The sequence below is a fragment of the Parasteatoda tepidariorum genome, chromosome 7 (assembly GCF_982258835.1).
Source record: "Parasteatoda tepidariorum strain Cologne lab strain chromosome 7, Ptep-v5.0, whole genome shotgun sequence".
NCBI lineage: Eukaryota > Metazoa > Arthropoda > Arachnida > Araneae > Theridiidae > Parasteatoda > Parasteatoda tepidariorum.
The window spans coordinates 41,542,837-41,560,791 of NC_141761.1; the positions used below are offsets into that span (position 1 = coordinate 41,542,837).

General features: G+C 28.9%; 1 protein-coding gene across 1 annotated transcript in view; it reads right to left on the reverse strand.

Moving 5' to 3' along the window:
- LOC107445505 (dual oxidase 2) overlaps positions 1-10,905 on the reverse strand; it is a 161,058-nt gene extending 150,153 nt beyond the window's left edge. The window contains exon 1 of the mRNA XM_087168640.1: positions 10,220-10,905. The gene's annotated coding sequence lies outside the window, so the exon portion shown is untranslated. The remainder of the gene's footprint in view (positions 1-10,219) is intronic.
- Positions 10,906-17,955: the final 7,050 nt, after the last annotated feature.

The window sequence follows — 17,955 nt, forward strand, 5'->3', positions numbered from 1 at the left end:
GTGTTTTAGGTTTTGAATTCAACCGTACTTTCAACCGTCTTCATTAGTTATCGAATAACAGATATGTTAAAACGTTCTTTCTCCTCAAATAGAGCTACTGCTTTAAAATTTTAAAGAATTACGTTTTCAGAAACTAGATGAGGCGAAACTGTGGAACCAATGTACTTTTTACTAAAACCTTCTTGTCAATTCATAAACAGCCGTTTTATTTTAGTGTTTTAGCCAATTAAAAATTGCAGAAAATCTTGTAATAAAGCTAAGTTCTTTTTCTCTTTTTTCGTATCTGCCAACTGCCACTTTTGTTACTGAATATGATTTGAAAGGAGTTAAACCTTTGGGATATAGAAATTAATAAAATATATAAATAATCTGAATATATGAATTATCCGTTCATAAATTATGCAAAAATAAAGCGATTTCTGCCGTACTGACTAATACAAATACCTCAAGAAATAGTCAGCTATATGCTTTCTTATTAAAAAAAGTTCTATGATATGAAGTGCAATATTCAGTCATTTATAAATATGTTTGATAATTTCAAGACTAAATAAAATGCTGCTATTGCTTAAAAAATCATTGAAATTGGAATATGAAAATGCTCGTGATTATTTCCTCTTCGTTTCCACTTTACTTAGCTTTACTCTTTTTTCTCTTTAGTTTTCATCGCGCATAAAATAAAAGAAACAAACTTGTACAGCTTTAGATATGCTAAGAATTTATCATATTGATAATAAAAACATAGTTCTGATTTTACTTTTTTATAAGAAAGCAATTTAAAAATCCAATATTCATTTGAATAAGCATCAGCGTATCAGATATCATTTTTAATATTATTATTGTCTTATATTTAAAATTTGCACATTTCGAAAGGACGTTTAAACTTCTTTAGATCGAAGTTTATAATAACAATCTCAGAAGGAATATAGGAAAGGCACACATAAAAACTGAAGTCACATTAATAAACTCTTTGAAGAAAATATTGCATGAGAAATTAGAGAAGTCAGCATTCGCGTTCTTTTATTCAAGTTTTGTCGCTGAAATCATCCTATAGCCGTGAGTTATAATATATTTGTGAGGTTTGTAGCATTAATAAAGTTTATTTTATTAATAAAAAAATAAAAGCCAGTAAGTTTATTTCATTTTCATAACACTTAGTGGCCCGTGGTTAAGATTTCTATCAATAAAGACAAGTTTAAATTAATTTAATTTTGCCTTTATTGATGGAAATAAATTTAATTTAATCTCAATGAGATAAAAAATTATTTTTCGTATATCAGTTTCAATTCCAAAAGATATTTTAATTTACCTTCACTAGAAATGACTGGTTCATTGAAGGGTTAATGAATAATTCCGATAATAATAATGAATAATTCCAATTGTTTTTCGTACACTAGAGCACGAATTTCAATACTGAAGATGCTCCCATTATAAAAGTGTTATATAATACCGTTGAAAATGCTACCATAATAAAAATGACTATATCTTTACAATTAAACTAAGTGAGCATTAGCCTCCACTTTAAATTAATAAAGAAGAATATGGAGATATTATCTTATATGTATAAAAGTTTTTATTATGAATTTTTAATGCTAAATGCAAATGATTTGTTTAATCAAGTTAAACGTGAGACTAATGAAATATTGTTAATGTCAGTAATTATCTTTTAAATAAGAATATTGTCTTTCATGAAGGAACGACTAGACAACAGCGAATCATTAGAAATTTGAAATGAAAATTTTTATCTGCATAACATACCTACTAAAGCTCTGATTCTTTTTTTATTTACAATGATATAAGAAGTGATAAATGAAAAGAATGTCAACATATTGAGCAATTCTTTATTATATAAGCTACTACTTAGTCTTTAAAACATGATAGCAACATTATTTCATACTAGAATTCAAAACTTTATTTAAATTATTTCCACAATATATAATTTTGCGCTCTTTACTTTATGTGATAAAAGCTACGATGCTACAAGTTTTTATCCTTTTTAATAATTAAACAGACACGGGAGCAAACCTGTTATGTTTAATCTTCTATTTTTTAAAGCATATTGCTTTCAAGGATAAAAAAAATGCCAACATTAAGTTTTCTTTTTTAATTCATACGATTTAAATGAATAAAAAAGGACTTATCTCCGGAACAGAATGTTATGTTAATTGTAAGGAAAAATTGCACCATCCGCTTGAATTCGAACATCCAGAAAAGAAAGTGGCAAAAAGCTTTTTTTCTTAGTTTTTCTTCGTGGAAAAAAAATCTTATTATCACTTTTCATTTATATTATTCATCCGGAGTGGGGTTTACTCCAGAGAGCTGTTTGTACGGAAATTGGTTTCAGTAGTTACTACTTCAGTAGTGCTAAATTGAATGCAATTAAAAAAAAAAATCATACGATTCTTCATAGAAAGCGAAGTTTTTCGACAAAAAAGCATATTTCATCACAGTTACAGTTAACTGCTATATATAATTTAAGATATTATTTTGAGTCATTGTCATAACATTTTACAGAATGAAAATCCGTCAAATCGTTCAAAAGTTATAAGGGTGGTCCGTTTTTGTTTTGCTAATGGCTCCTCAAAAATACAGCGAACACATGGTAAATCAAAAACTACACAACGTGTTTTCATCAATTGAAATGTACAAAAAGCAATTGATCGCGTTCTTGTGTCCTTAGAGCAGCGAAGTTCCTTTTGAAGAGATACGCGAGGATGACACACGCGTGCGCAGTAACTTTTTGGTACGTATGCATCGTTTACACGCATTTCATTTCCAGAACTATCCACTTTGAACTGTTAATGTGCATCTAATAGTACTTACGATCCAAGATGAATCAAAACTTAGGTGGAGAGGCAATTTATTTACGTCACTCTAGAGTTGCACAATGGGCTACTGGAGACTGTTTGGGAAACATTTCTGAGGATGATACGAAGACATGCAATCACAAATTTGATCCTCTATCGATGGAGCCTCAGTCTTGAGTCCCCTTCCTCAATTTAGACATAGATCTGAAGGGGAAGGAAATTTTCTCCAGTTCATAGATTTTACGAGCACGTATATCACATATACTCGGTGGCTCTTAGCGGAGTTGAGGATAGAACCCCGGACCTTCCGGACAAGAGTTAGATTCTCTTATCGCTGGGATAATTCGACCAGACTTAGGGAATAATTTAACTGGATATATCATGCGACAGCTTCGTGGTTAATATAGACTAAGCACAAAACATTGATAGATAAATTGGAGTTATGAAATCATCCGATTTGGCTAGCGTCAAAAACGCACTTTTATTACTGATATTATTTTTAGAATATTACTTACTAACATTATTACTTTTCAGAAATATAGGTTCATCAAATCTGACTATCCCAGATTTTTAAAAACAAATGATTTCATAAATGAACTCATTAATATCAAACAGCATTTAGATTTCCAAATTTACCTATCAATTTAATTTTATGGTAACTTTATTGAAAAATTTATCTTTTTACATCTTGGCAAAGTGCTAACTGAGTTTGTATTCATATTCGATATGAAAGTTTTTAGTTTCTACCACGCCTCAAACAAGGAAGATAAACGAGCATGATTTCTTGTTATTATTTATTAATAATAATTATTCTTCTTTTCATTTGCTTTAGAACTACTGATGATTACTCATCAACTAGCTTTTTCAAACCAACATAGAGTTTTTGTCAGAAAAAAAATAATGACTAAATTATATTTTTGATGTTAAAAACTTAACGTTTTCTCCTCCAGAGGACATAAAATAAATGCAAAGCGCTCCGTCAAGAATGCTTTTAAGATATAGTTTTAAAATTTTTCTAAAAAATGACAGGAAAAGAGAGTACACATTTAGGGACAATATATTAATATTTCAGCTAGGGAAAGGTATTGATTTGTACTTGAATTTGTCAGATTCGTTTCCAAAACGAAAAAAATGTGAGTGTGAATATAAATTTTGAAAATTATAAAAGGAAAAAAAGTAGAAACTGACCCAATGGTTCACACACGATACTGTTAACTTTCTTGATATGATGAACTTTCTTCGCAATCTCCTTTGCAACTTCTTTGCGATACATCAAATGTATTAATATTTCAGCTGGGAAAAAGTATTGATTTGAACTAGGATTTGTCAGATTCGCTTCCGAAAAAAAAATGTGAATGTGAATCTTGAAAATAGTAAAAAGAAAAAAAAAAGTAGCAACCAGCCCAATGGTTCACTCAAGATATTGTGACCCTTCTTGACTTGATGAACCATCTCTGAATATTTCACACAAAATCTGTAATATTTTCGTATAATGAGGCAAAGACAATGTTATTAGCTAAATCACGTATAATATTGTCATTAAAAAACAGTGCTTCAAGTTGTAAAAGCCATAATTTAGGTTTATGTCGCTAAAAAATAGGTGGCTTTATAAACGCTTTGTTTACTTCTAAATTCACATTATCTTGAACTGGTAAATTTAAATTATTATCATTTGTGCTTTCTTCCATGCTTAATATAAAATTATTCAGATAATAATAGTGAAATTTAAATGCGCAAACCCTTTTTTTATCTAATTAAAATCTTGGTAATGAAGTAATCAAGTTCGGGTTAGAGAAGGTACTTAGTATTCATGTGATTTTGGATCAATGAATCGAAGGCAAATTGACGACACTATAACTTTTAATATCCACTGTTATTTGCAAGTTAAATTATATAATTACGAGCATAATTAAATCCAATTACTAAATACATCATTATTATCGAGGAAAAATATTTACGTTCATTATTTCTTTAATATTTAAATATATTATAGAATCTAAGGATTGTAATTTTAGTTACTTTTTCCAACAACACGCAGTTTACATTCATATAATTTAAAACTTTGATGCTTGTGATTTTACTGACCTCTGCTCACCACAAATTAACTTCACGTTAATTAACATCCCAACTCATGTGGAGAAACTTTAACACCCCATCTTGTTTATAGACGATCAGATGGCGCTGAGGTCGTAGGTCACGTGAAGTAAATTTCTTTATCTCGAGCTACAAGCACCCCATTGGTTGGTATTTTAAAGGTGGCAGCATTGACTGAGAGACACCCCAAAAGCAAAGGGTTAACTATGATTTTTGTACTCTCAAATTGGTTAGCTGTGTTCTCAAATTCAGTTTAATATTACAAAAATTTAAAAAAAACTTGAATAAGTATATATATATAGATTACTTCAAGAAGCTTTACTAATTAGTAAAACGTACGCAAGCAAATTTTTTATCCATCATGTTATCGCGCGTTCTATTTGAACAGAACGGTTATTGGAAAATACTACTGAATCTACTACGGAATAAAAAATGCTGAAGTTTTTTTTGGAAAGCTGTGCAAATAAACATCGTTTTATCGTCTATTAAGTAATATCATTCTTTTATGACTGATGTAATCTTTGCGTGATTTTACTAAGAGTTGGCGTGATATAAAGATTGTTCAATAAAATAATCTCTATAAATATTTCTCCGATAAGGCAAATTCGAATAGTTAGTTAGATGTTAAATATTTATTCAGAATAATGCTGCATTTTTATAGAAATAAAAACAAAGTTAGGAAGTAATTATTTAGATTTAATTTTGATTTTTTTCTAATCAAAGAAATAGATGGCTGTAGAAATTTTAAACAAAAACGGTGGGATGGCATCGCCTACTCTTATATATATACATAAGTGAATAGAATTAAAAGAATATGTAGTAATATTTATTTATCCAAAAAACAAATCGATAAACTCTTTCAAAATTTGATAAAAAACAATGGATACACAGCTAAAGTAATAAAATTCTACATAAAATCGTTGAATTAATCGTATATTTTTGTGGATATATTTACTAAAAATTTTATTTGTTAATTTATATAATTTTCCTTTGTGTAAATCCGTGGCCAAAATTACTTACTAATTAATTTCTTTGTTAATTTGTATAATTTTTCCATGTGCAAATCCATTTCGGGCAAATCCATGATCAAAATTATTTACTAAAAAATTCCTTTACTAAAAAATACTAATTTCAATTTTAACGCACTCGTCTTCCTTATAGTGGTGGAGTATATAAGGAGTAAACATACTCTGCGTTAAAAACAATTTAAGCAAAAATAATGTTAGCAACTATGATAAAACGTTTTGGGAAGAATTAACTTGCGATTCGATCAATTGAAAAGCACACTATTAGAATTTGCGTATATAATCACTTAAAATGAACGAGTGAAAATAACTCAACTTGAGTGCTATTTAACTCTTTCATCTAGATAAAACCGGTCTTCTCATCTTGAGTTAAAATCACTCAAGTGAAAGAGTTATATGGAAATAGCTCAATTTGAGTGAAAAAAATTTCACTCAAACTCGAGTTATTTTCACTGGAGTGTGAATGATTTTCAGTATTACCTAAATGGATCGTTTTCACTCAAACTTGAGTGATTTTAACTCGTGTTTGAGCGATTTTCAGTATTTCAGTTTGTAAATTGCAGTCAAAATTTTTACTGTCTAATTACTTTCATGAGCTGGGTCTTGTTGGCGAGGATAAAGTTTTTATTTGTTAAATCAAATAAGGTGAAAACACAGTTAAAATTTCTTTTCAGAGTTAACAATTTGAATAGCAGCATTTTATGGTTATCCAATTGTTTTGATTGTATACGGTAAAACAACAATTAAATGAATTATTACTTAAGATTTTTTTTATGAAAAATTCCTAACCACTGTAGATTTGAGTTTTTTTTTCTTTCCCCTAAGTTTTGTCATTTTTCTTTTAAGTTTAATTTTCAAAAGTAAGAAGCTCTAAACGAATTTTTAAAGTAAGCAGTTTTATAAATATTATGCTCATTTAGGTTCAATTGAAAATACTATGAGTAATTTTTTTTTCGAACAAATTTATTCGTTTAATTTATAAAGCTTTATTTTCAAGCAATAAAAAAAAGTATATTGTTTTAAATTGCCTAAATTTTTTTAAGACAAATTTCTGAAACTAAGTGAAATTAATAAATTTTTGAAGAAGACGTTTGAAACTAAAAAATCTGTATTAAATACCCTTTTTCAAACTAAATTTTGCAAACTCTTTTGATATAAATTTGTTTAAAATCCAAACTATATATTTGTTTTGATTAGAAAAAAATAAGTATAATTTTTGTTCTGCAATAATCCTAGCTTAGTATGAATTCGAATAAAAAAATTAACTGATTAACATTAACTACTTGACTTTACTTTAATATTGTTTTTACCATAAACTTTGCTCAAACATAGTTTTCTTAAGTCAAAAAGAAATAAATATTAAAAATTAATAAAAACGACAGTTTTAATAAAATTACTAAAATACAGAAATATTTAAATACCTAATTTTAGGCATATTTTAAACTAATTAAATTGTATCACTTCTGAATTATAAATAATTAGAATTAAATCAAGTACGTATTTTATGAATTTTAACTATTATGAATATAGATAGTGTACGTTATTTCCGTTATCAATGTATATGTTTAGAATTTTTACCTAATTAAAGAAATTAATATATAATCAAAAAGATGAAAAAAAAACATTATAAAAATTTAATATACCAGCCAGGAAAGCAAGATTGAACACATCAAACTCTTTCAATTTTACAACAATGTAAAGTAACTGCAGTTTTCCTGCAGATTCATCAGAAAGTATACTTCCGAAACAATCACTGCATAATTACTTCAAATTTACTGCAGAATGACCACGGATTTAAAGTTTCAGCTTTTTCTAAATTTATGATTTTAAAGTGACCTCACTTAAACTACAGTAATTTTGTAGACAATAGCTAAAAGTTTTTTCGAAATAAATTACTGAGAAATTACTTCGCATTAGCTGCAAAATAGCTGCAGTGTTTTTACAGTTAAGATTGCTCTGCAGAAAATTTGCAGTTAACTCTAGAAAAACTACGAAATTACTTCAGTTCTGTGGAAAAACTACAGTACTCTACAATACTAATACTTTATGAAATACGACGATAGTATTAATTCTGAATTCCAATTAAATAAAAGCTAAAAACAGGATGAAAACAGAAAAATTCAAAATACTGCTTAATTTTTTTAAATGTAATATTTTCCACTTCTTCGTTAAATGATATATCTATAATAAAATGCATTGAACATCTGAAGATTCTGATTTGAATGAATGGATGTTGCAAATGTGAACTTTCATAAATTAAAGACAGTCAACTTTATTAATGGAAAGCAATTTAAATAACAGCAATTATAGACTGTATAAGCAATAATTTCGTAAATATCTTCTATAAAAGAAGTATAGAATGATATGAAATTAATTATCCAGAAATGTTTTGTACCAAAATTATGCATAAAAAAAACTAAAACATGGATATAAATTTATTATATTAAAATAAAATGTTAAAACTTTAATATGAATTCTGAAAAAAATTCTAAAACTCTTATCAGATATAATATATTCCCACATGCTAGCATGGAATCAGATTTCTTTAATATTCCATAATCATCTACATTTAACACTTTCAATTTTAATAAATTTTTTTGACAAATAATTTAAATGAATAGTATTTTACTAAAAAACGCTGAAAAAATGCTAATTTAAATGGAATGTGTATATAACACATTCAAAATAAAAGTATATTTTCAAAATAAAAGCAAAAAGGTATATCTACTTACTAAAAAGTAAAACAGCGTCTTCTTCAGAAATACCGCGGTGAACTAAAAGTTGTTTTAATTCTTCTTAGTTCAAAATATTAAATGACATATTCTCCAGAAAAAAAATTAAACGTAAAATAAAAACGAAGACATAATCTATTTAGATCACAGAACATAACAATTTTATTTAGATTTATTATCGTTTGCTTTTTTAAAATAAAACGTTAGAAATTCCAGCTTATAGCTCGCACACAATTAAATAATAAATAAATCACTCAAGTTTGAGCTAAAAGCACTCAAATATTGCTTAATAAATACCACTCAAGTTTGAGTAAACGCAAAGCAAGAATTTCGCTCAAATAGGAATATATTTCACTCAAGTTGAGTTAAAAAAATTTAACTCTTTTTTGAGTAGGGGAAATAACTCTTTCATTTTAAGAGAGTAACAGCCAACAACGTATCGTTAATTACATATCAAACAACAGTTATTCAATTTGCCTGTTTTGACACTATTCTATGTCAGAAAACCTTTTCTAGATTTCATGGATTTGTTGTCATTTTTTTAAAAATATTGCATTTCGTGGTTTTTTTAAGTTTTGCAAGCTTGGCTTTAATGATTTAGTTAAAAAAAGACAAAAAGAACAAATTCCGTTTTTGTTTGTTATAATATATATTGATGGTATACATTTTTACACAACAAACAAAAGATTTGTATAATTAAGGAAGAAATGTAAAATTTTTCCTGTCAATGGATTTTTTTATGGCTGATTTCATGACAGAAAGACAGTCAGAAATTATTATGTACAGTGAGTTTTTAAAGCATGTAAATAAAATTATTTTAATGTATTCACATTTGATACTAAGATGTTTCAGGCATAAATATACATTCACAAAATGTCTTTTTTTGAAAAATATACTAATCATATGCGAGACAAACCTGTGGATTAATTTTTACTGTCTTCCTCAATTCTAATATATGGGCGAAATCACAATAATTAGTTTTGACTCTCATCTCCACAACAAAGTATTGTTTTCGAAAAAAAATGAAATAAAAAAAAAATTTGTTCATTGCAAAAATTTTAGCATCAAAGTTCAAAAACGTTATAAATTGACAGTAAACAAATATAGTATTTTCATAAAATGTTTCCAAAGGTATAAAAAATATTACTCATCGTGGTTTCCACCATGCAAAAAATGTGAAAAAATTCAACTATTGATTGATAAATTCTTCCTTCCGAATATTTCAATTATTCCACAGATAGTTAAAAGCCCTCCAAAACTTTTATTTAAAAAAGTAGTGTCATTCTAAACGAGATAGTAGTACGAATCTTGCAAGCATTTTTTCGTGAACCAATAATTTTGATAATCGGTGAGTGCAGCGAGCTGGATTCCCGAAGCGATCCGGAAAGTCCAAATGCGAATTTAGGGGTTGATGATATGAAGCCAGCAGAAGACGAAGCTCTCTAATACCATCCATCACGACCGATAATTTAAAACATAATTTGCAAGTCAGGAGGACAATTCTTTTCGCACAGAAACAAATAACACTCAGTAAGGGATTGTTTTAAAAAAGTTCTAAACTTACCGTTTCGTTTACTTCTTAAATTTGTTTCTCGCTCGAGTTGCTTCTAAGCTGCACACTTACTGTGAGAAAAAATAATTTCTCTGTGTAATATGTCTCTATTAGTGATATACAAAGATAATATGTTCAATAAGGAAGCATTATGTAATAATTTGAACTGATAATGCAACCGCAGTTAATTCATTCAAATGAAATTCGCTGTTATTGCAATTGCCCAATAAAAAATAATTTCTGGCAAGAAAACAGTTGACTAATGAACCACAAATGAAGAAAAAAAATCGAAAAAACAAACGTGTACCTTGAGAATGGGGAAATTAATGAAATTTTTGTGGGAATTATGTTTAACGATTTCAAGATGAGGAGACAAGAGTTTGGTAATTAAAGAAGAGCAATTAAAGGATTCTTCGTTTTTATTCCTTGGTTTTAATCCAATCTAATCTTATTTTTGCTACTTCATTTGGCAACAGCCAGTGTATTTATTTAATCCACTTTATTTTCGGTCGTAATCTGCCCATGAATCGACGACAGAATATTTTATTTTTCTCTATTCAACAACCACTTACCCGGTCTGGAGATTATTTTTCCCAGATTCGTTTTTTAGTCTTCAAATGAGGAGGAATATAAAAACAAGACACAGTATCCTGGAAATTCAATCAGTTTTCTGGTAATCCCTAACCCTGCTTATCACGCTAAACTGGATCGATGAGTCGTGTATTCTCGAATAGAGCGACTGATTAAAACGTGGAATCTTTTAGAGATGTGGCTTGGACAGGTTTTGGCCTTTTTAATCGGTCCGCGAGTCACGTTTCACTGTCCTCCAATAAAAGAGATCTGAGGACTCAATAAATACTCTTACTTTCTTTCCTTCTTTTTTCTACTGAGCAAATCTAGTTTCTAGAACGTTTGAAAGAAGGCAAAAGTTTTACACTAGAAGAAAAAAAATGGTTTCACATAAGATGTTTGAAAAAGTGTTAGAAAATTTGATTTTTGTACTAGTATCATTTAACAATTTAATCGAAAACTTCCCATGCCCCACACTAGTATGGCAGAAGAAAGTAAACACAGGACCAAACTAGATCATGCATTTGACTGATAATGAATTTAAACATCAAAGTAATCAAACATGACTGAATGATTCATAAGTTTAAAAACTGGCATATTAAATTCAAAGTGTTCGAATTACCACCCACACTTACAAACTACACTTGACAAGAATTCTAAAGCAAAATACACAAAACTTGTGCAAACTATACCAAAATTGCTGACAGTTTTCGATAAAAGTATTTCATAAAATGAATGGCACCACATCCAGTGTTTTAAAAATTATGTTTCATCAAAATTCAAGGGTCCTTTCTGCTACAGCAGTGCTGCCTATAAAACGCCCTATGGAGGGGAGGTAGTGGGTTCGATTCCCGCTGTAACCCTGGATGTATCTTCGTGCTATCCTTCTCTGAATCTTAATATCTGTCTTTTAACACTGAATTCATGATTGTAGAATATGATTCTATTACAGACATTCAATCTGCATACCTTATCTGAGAATTGGTATACATTTAAATTACTTCAAAATGTCATTTATGTGAGCAGTTGTTTCCTAGGGCCGGAATGCACACTAATGTGTGCCTGGTTGCCATATTGAGCTGTTGTTTACATATAATATTGTGTCACATGTAAATACCACTTGTACTCTACTGGGTAACGCTTATTTTCTAGCAACAAAGTACACTATGTTTTTTTCTCCTCCAAATAATTTGGATTGTTTAGCAAACTAAAAGCAAATCTTTGCTTTGTGACCAAGTACAAACCAGAAATTTATGTTGGTTAAAAAAAGGTTTCGATGTTTTTTTATATTTGCTTGATGTTACTTTACAGGTGAAAAACTAAAATTTTTATGTAAATATAGATCCAATATTATTTTTTAAAGTACCTGTGTAAAAAAGAGGATGCATGATTACCATTACATATCTTACGATGCCGATTGCAATCAAATTGGCATACATCTACATCTGGATTCTGAGTGTCAACCTTTTACTATTTGGACTTTTACGTATAGTGGTAAAGTAGAAAAGAACCAAAACCTTTAGAACTTTCAATTAAATAATCGAATTTTCATTTAATAATCAGCACTTTTGATGTTTTGAGCGCCTAACCTTAAATTTGCTAAATAATTAGCGCAGACGACAATATAAAATAAAAAAAAAACTTTCGTTGAATATACACACGTTTTGTCGACGGAGTTTGACTCTTGTCAGTTTTCACACTATTATTGATTTGCATTCCACGATTTATGCTGAGTGCTGATAGTTTTAGCTTGATTTGAAAGTATTCTGCAATATACCATGTATTCCATAATAACGAACTACAACATACATTTTTTTAAAAATTTTATTCATCAGAAATAAAGCCAAAAAAGTATTTACTAGAAGTCGCAACTTATTTTCTAGGTAAGAAAATGGATCGGAAACGCTAAACTATCAAAATTAACCGAATCATTAGTGAGGAAGGTGAGTCAAAAAGCAAATATATTTCTTCGGCTAACTGTTTGAACCTGAATGAGATTTTGATGATTGACATTCAATTTCTCTCCGTTTTTTCTTATATTAATCAGATAATGACATTTTCAACCACACCTTTTCAATAGTATATTCCTGTGTTTTCTATGTCTTCATTATAATTTTTATACTGTTTAGTGGTTGTTGTAGCGGTTATAGATAGCTTTGTAGTTCACGTTTTAGTAAAAGAAAAAAAAACCTACTCTAATATTCTCAAATTTTTATGAGCAGTTACGGAAAATAGTTTCCAAGTTCAAGAAAAGCCGTTGGAAACAAAAGTTGTACAACTAAATGTGAACAAAAGACAACTAAAAATAGACTTGAAATGTTAGATCAATTGTAAAACTAAAGACCTGGTTAAAAATGAAATTTATTTAAATAACACAAAACTTTTCGCATTTTTAAACTAAAACAAGACACTATCATTTCCATCCGGCCAGGCTACCGTTAGTGTTTGCTTTTGATGGCTCTTATTGTATGAAATCTATTCAACGAAAATTGACCTAAGGAAAAATCATGCTGTTAGAATGAATTGAGATTAAGGATAAGTATTTAATCAGATTTAAAACGAAAAAAGTTGTAATTTTAAATAATGGTAAGGTTTGAATGAGGAAGAAAATGACAATTTTTAGAATGTATAAAAGAAGAATTGAGCAACTAAAAAATTTTAAGTTTGAAATGAAATGTAATTAAAAAAATATCAAGACGTAAATTGGCAAAAATAATTGAGAACGTTCAGACTACCGTTAGTGTTTGCTTTTGATGGCTATGTATGAAATCTATTCAACGAAAATTGACCTAAGGAAAAATTATGCTGTTAGAATGAATTTAGATTGAGGATAAGTATTTGATCAGATTTAAAACGAAAAAAGTTGTAATTTTAAATAATGGTAAGGTTTGAATGAGAAAGAAAATGTTATAATGCATAAAAGAAGAATTGAACAACTAAAAAATTTTAAGTTTGAAATGAACTGTAATTGAAGAGATTAATAAGATGTAAATTGGCGAAAATAATTGAGAACCTAAACAGTTGTAAGTTTTGAATAATTGGAATGTTTCCATTGTGTAAGAAGAAAATGGACAAACAAAAACTTCTGAATTTCGAATCAATTGCGATTCAGGAAAATTTTAGTGTTTGGATAAAAAAAAAGAGGAATTTTAAATAGTCTTGAGTTTTAGAAAAGAAGTAAAAATAATTTCGCATTTAAATTTGCTGTTAAGAAGGAGGCTCAACATTATTATAGATTTCATATTTTGAATGAAGATGTAAAAAAATAAATATTACCAATAAGAATAATATTTTATGTGCATGATAATATAATCAATATTACCAAGGCTTTCCTAGTTTAAACGATAAAAACAGACCTTTCTTAAGAAGTAAGCTTTTCGCCAATTTAAATATGACAAATAAATAAACAATGAGTTGTTTTCAACAATTTTTCTTTGTGACAATCATTAGTGTTAAGCGATGCTCGTATTCCATTTTATTGATAGCTTCGTAAGATCTTTTATGTTAGCTTATTTTTTGAAATCTAAAGCTGCATTATTAATGAAGTTGAAATAGAAGATTTCCTACTATTTATTACTCAGAAAATGTCAAGGAGCAAGATGTTCCAGAATATTTAAACAAAGGTGTGTTTATTCTCAATGGAAGTTTTAGTGGATTTATTATTCTTTTTACAAATTCATTTATGTATTTAGATATTTTTTTTGCTTGTGAATAGAAACTTCGATTCACTGAAATTAAATCTAGAATACTGATTTTGCATATTCAGTTAGGCAATGCAACATGTTAATAATAATGTCTGTTAATGTCCTGCAATATAACATATTGTAAAGGATTACTCTGAAAAATAATGGAAATTGCAATTAAAACAAGCTTGGAATTTTTTTAAATTGATAAAAATTTGATGAGTGTAAGTTTTTCATTGCTTAAAAAAATTTTAAAACTTTTTATAACAACTAATTTTATAACAACTAATTTTTATAACAACTTTTTATAACAACTAAATTTTCAATTGCACTTCCAACCTTAAAATTTGGCAAATAGTTTCAATTGAATACACTTTAACGAAAAAAAGAAAAGAAAAAATATTTTGAAATATTCATTAGTTTCATAAATACTAGGGACCTAAAAACCGCGCTCACAATCACTCATCAACTCCTGAAACTGCTTTCGCAGTTCCATTCCAGAATAGTAGCATGACCTAGAGTACAGAATAGTATATGATATAGACCCAGAATAATGTCAGTTTAGGTCTGTGGTAGCTTGCTCACTAGGGCCTAGCTGTTACTGTGGATTGGCTTAATGAATGACTTTCTTTTGGCGGAAATACGAATTTTCAATTGCAGTTGTGAACATATTGATTAACGAAAGACAATTTAATTATTTTAAAAATATGTAATGCTTTAAATTTTATTTATTATTTTGAAAATATTTAGTGAAGGAAGTTTTTTCATCATTTTGTTTTATCAACATTAGTTTTAAAATTGGGCTTTGTGTCAGAATTCCCAGTTCTGGAGTAATATCTTGTTTTGTTCTTGGCTAATTTTCTTTCTCTAGAAGTATTTCAATTACATAATTTCATGAAAGTAATGGAAATATAAGATAAATAACGGATCGGATGTAAATATAATATAAGTTTCGAAAATTAAAGCTGATTAAAAATTACATACATTTCGGGACCCTTACAATCCCTTCCTCAGAACCCTTGGGTACTGCAAAACATCATGTGGGAAACGTTACTTTACAGCATGGCATAGTAAATTTAAAAAAATCTACTTTTCTATTGGTTAAATTTACTTTTCAGCTTTGTATTTTCCACCAAATGTGTGATAATAAGAGCTATAATTTAGAAAACCGGAAAATTCCTGTAAACCATTGCCATACGGACGGAAACATTACCAAATGAATGATTTAAATGCTGTATATTTTGAATTGTCATTACCATACAGTATATATCTTTATTTTATTTTTTAATGGCGGGCACTTGGGGGTTGTCCCATTGGCCACAGGAATGCCAGAACTGCTAATCTCTTCTCGTTACCCAGTGGGCACCTGCGGCGAAGCCACGGCGGTGGAGCAGCGTCGCCAACGTCACACAACCACAACCCGTTTATAGGGCGGGTCACTTTCGCACAATCACACACAAAGGAGAAAGGACATAGAACACAGAGAGAGAGAGAAAGAAAGAGCCCTGAGCAGGATTCGAACCCGCGACCAGCGGCTCCGCAGTCAGGCACGCTAACCACTACATACAGTATATACATACGGTAATTTTATCAGAATTCTTTTCTCTGTGCAATAAGTAATAAATTTAATAATATTTTTTTGTTATTATCTGGAATAAGTAATTTATAGAAGAAAATTGAAGATTTATGTTTCAGTTCATTTTAAAAGGAACATAACGCTAACAATTAAAAGATATTATAGTCTTAAGCAAGAGATTATTGCAACGAAAATTGTTTGAATGATAACTATAAGTTTGAATTTAGAAAACTTAAAATAATTTTTTTTTATTCTTCGAAAGATTTAAAAATATCATTTTATATTTAATTTTTTTAAAAAAAATTCCCTTTTTGAAAAATACGAAGAAACTAGTAGATAGAACTAGCAAAATATTTCCTTTTACCGATAAGATAGCTTTTATAACATGTTCTAAATGCATTGAATAAAAAGAAACCCTTGATCAAAAATAGATCATGCCAGAAATGAATTCAAAAACACTCAACTTTATTTCCTGTTTGTTTAATTATTCATTTGGAGTGCCTCGGTAAAGCTCTTAGTTACTCTATTGATGTATTCATTTCATTTTAAGACACGTGTATCAGTACTCATTGCGATAAACTAAGTAATTTTATTTCATATTTTGTATTTTTATATCAAATGTGAAATAAAAAAAATATTTATGGTATATTTTTAGAATTTTAGTGAAGGTGATCCGTAGTGGAAGAGAAGGGTTATTTGAAATATTCTATGTTTTTATTAATATTTTTTTCAATAATTTATAGTATATTTAATTACTTTATTTTTATTATTATTTATTACACTTTTTGACAATATTATTCATAAATATGTTTCATCATTTTTGTTATTTTTTCATTATGCTTTTTTAAATGTATAATGCATTTTCAGATTAAATAAAAAGTTCTAAAACAGGTTTGAATTTACTATCTCATTATTTTAATTTAAAATATTCTTAATAGTTTATTATCATTTATTTAATAACCAACAAAGATTTTGTTAATTTTTCTCATATAAATTACTTACACTATTAGATATTTCTCAGAAAAAATAGGTAAATAAAAATTTATTTCATTGTTATTTTACCATATTGTAGTTGACGTATGCTTGTTTAGGCAAAGGGGGTGTGATTGGTCTTGATTTCCAGTGGCGCCATCTATGGCCAAGAATTCATTCGACTTCTGCCACACCATACGTCGCACCCGTTTATAGGGCGGACCCACTCATACATCCATTCATTCATCCACAGATCGTAATTTTGACCTGAATCAGAGACCGATCGATCTCCAATCCAGTACCCACAGAGGTATTGATTTGTTATGGGAACATGGAGGACTTTTGCGACTCGACAGATTTAACGTGCATCAGTCACTTTACTACACTTTCTTCGGCCGGCGGGGTTCGAACCCACGAACTTTAGGACATGTACCCATCGCCCTACCGACCAGGCAATCCCGGCCATTCTACCATCTATAAACAAATCAGTCAAATAACCATAAATTAGATGGTATTAAAATTGTTAACTGTGAGAAAAACCGTTTTTTGACTGCTTTTACGTAATACATTCAAGCAACCAGAATTTTATTGAACCGACTATCACCACCTAATGAAGTCACTTAGTTCCTTGTAACTGGGTACATATTATAACCAAGAGGACTAATGTTTCATTCTCATGGCCGACAGAACTGGGGTTAGAGTCCCAGCGTTGACACAACAATAGTCCTCAATTCATTTCATATGAAGAGTTTCCATAGTCCTGCTCTCCCTAAAGTGTGACCTTGGAGTATTAGAATGTGACATTTCAATCATTCTAGTCATAAACAGTTTCAAAATCGTAAAGGTAAAAATGTTGTTGTTGTTACATATGGCTTTATTGGAAATATTAATCCATATACAATGTTCTGCTTTAAGTGGACATAAACAAGGAGTGAAAAGGAACAAAA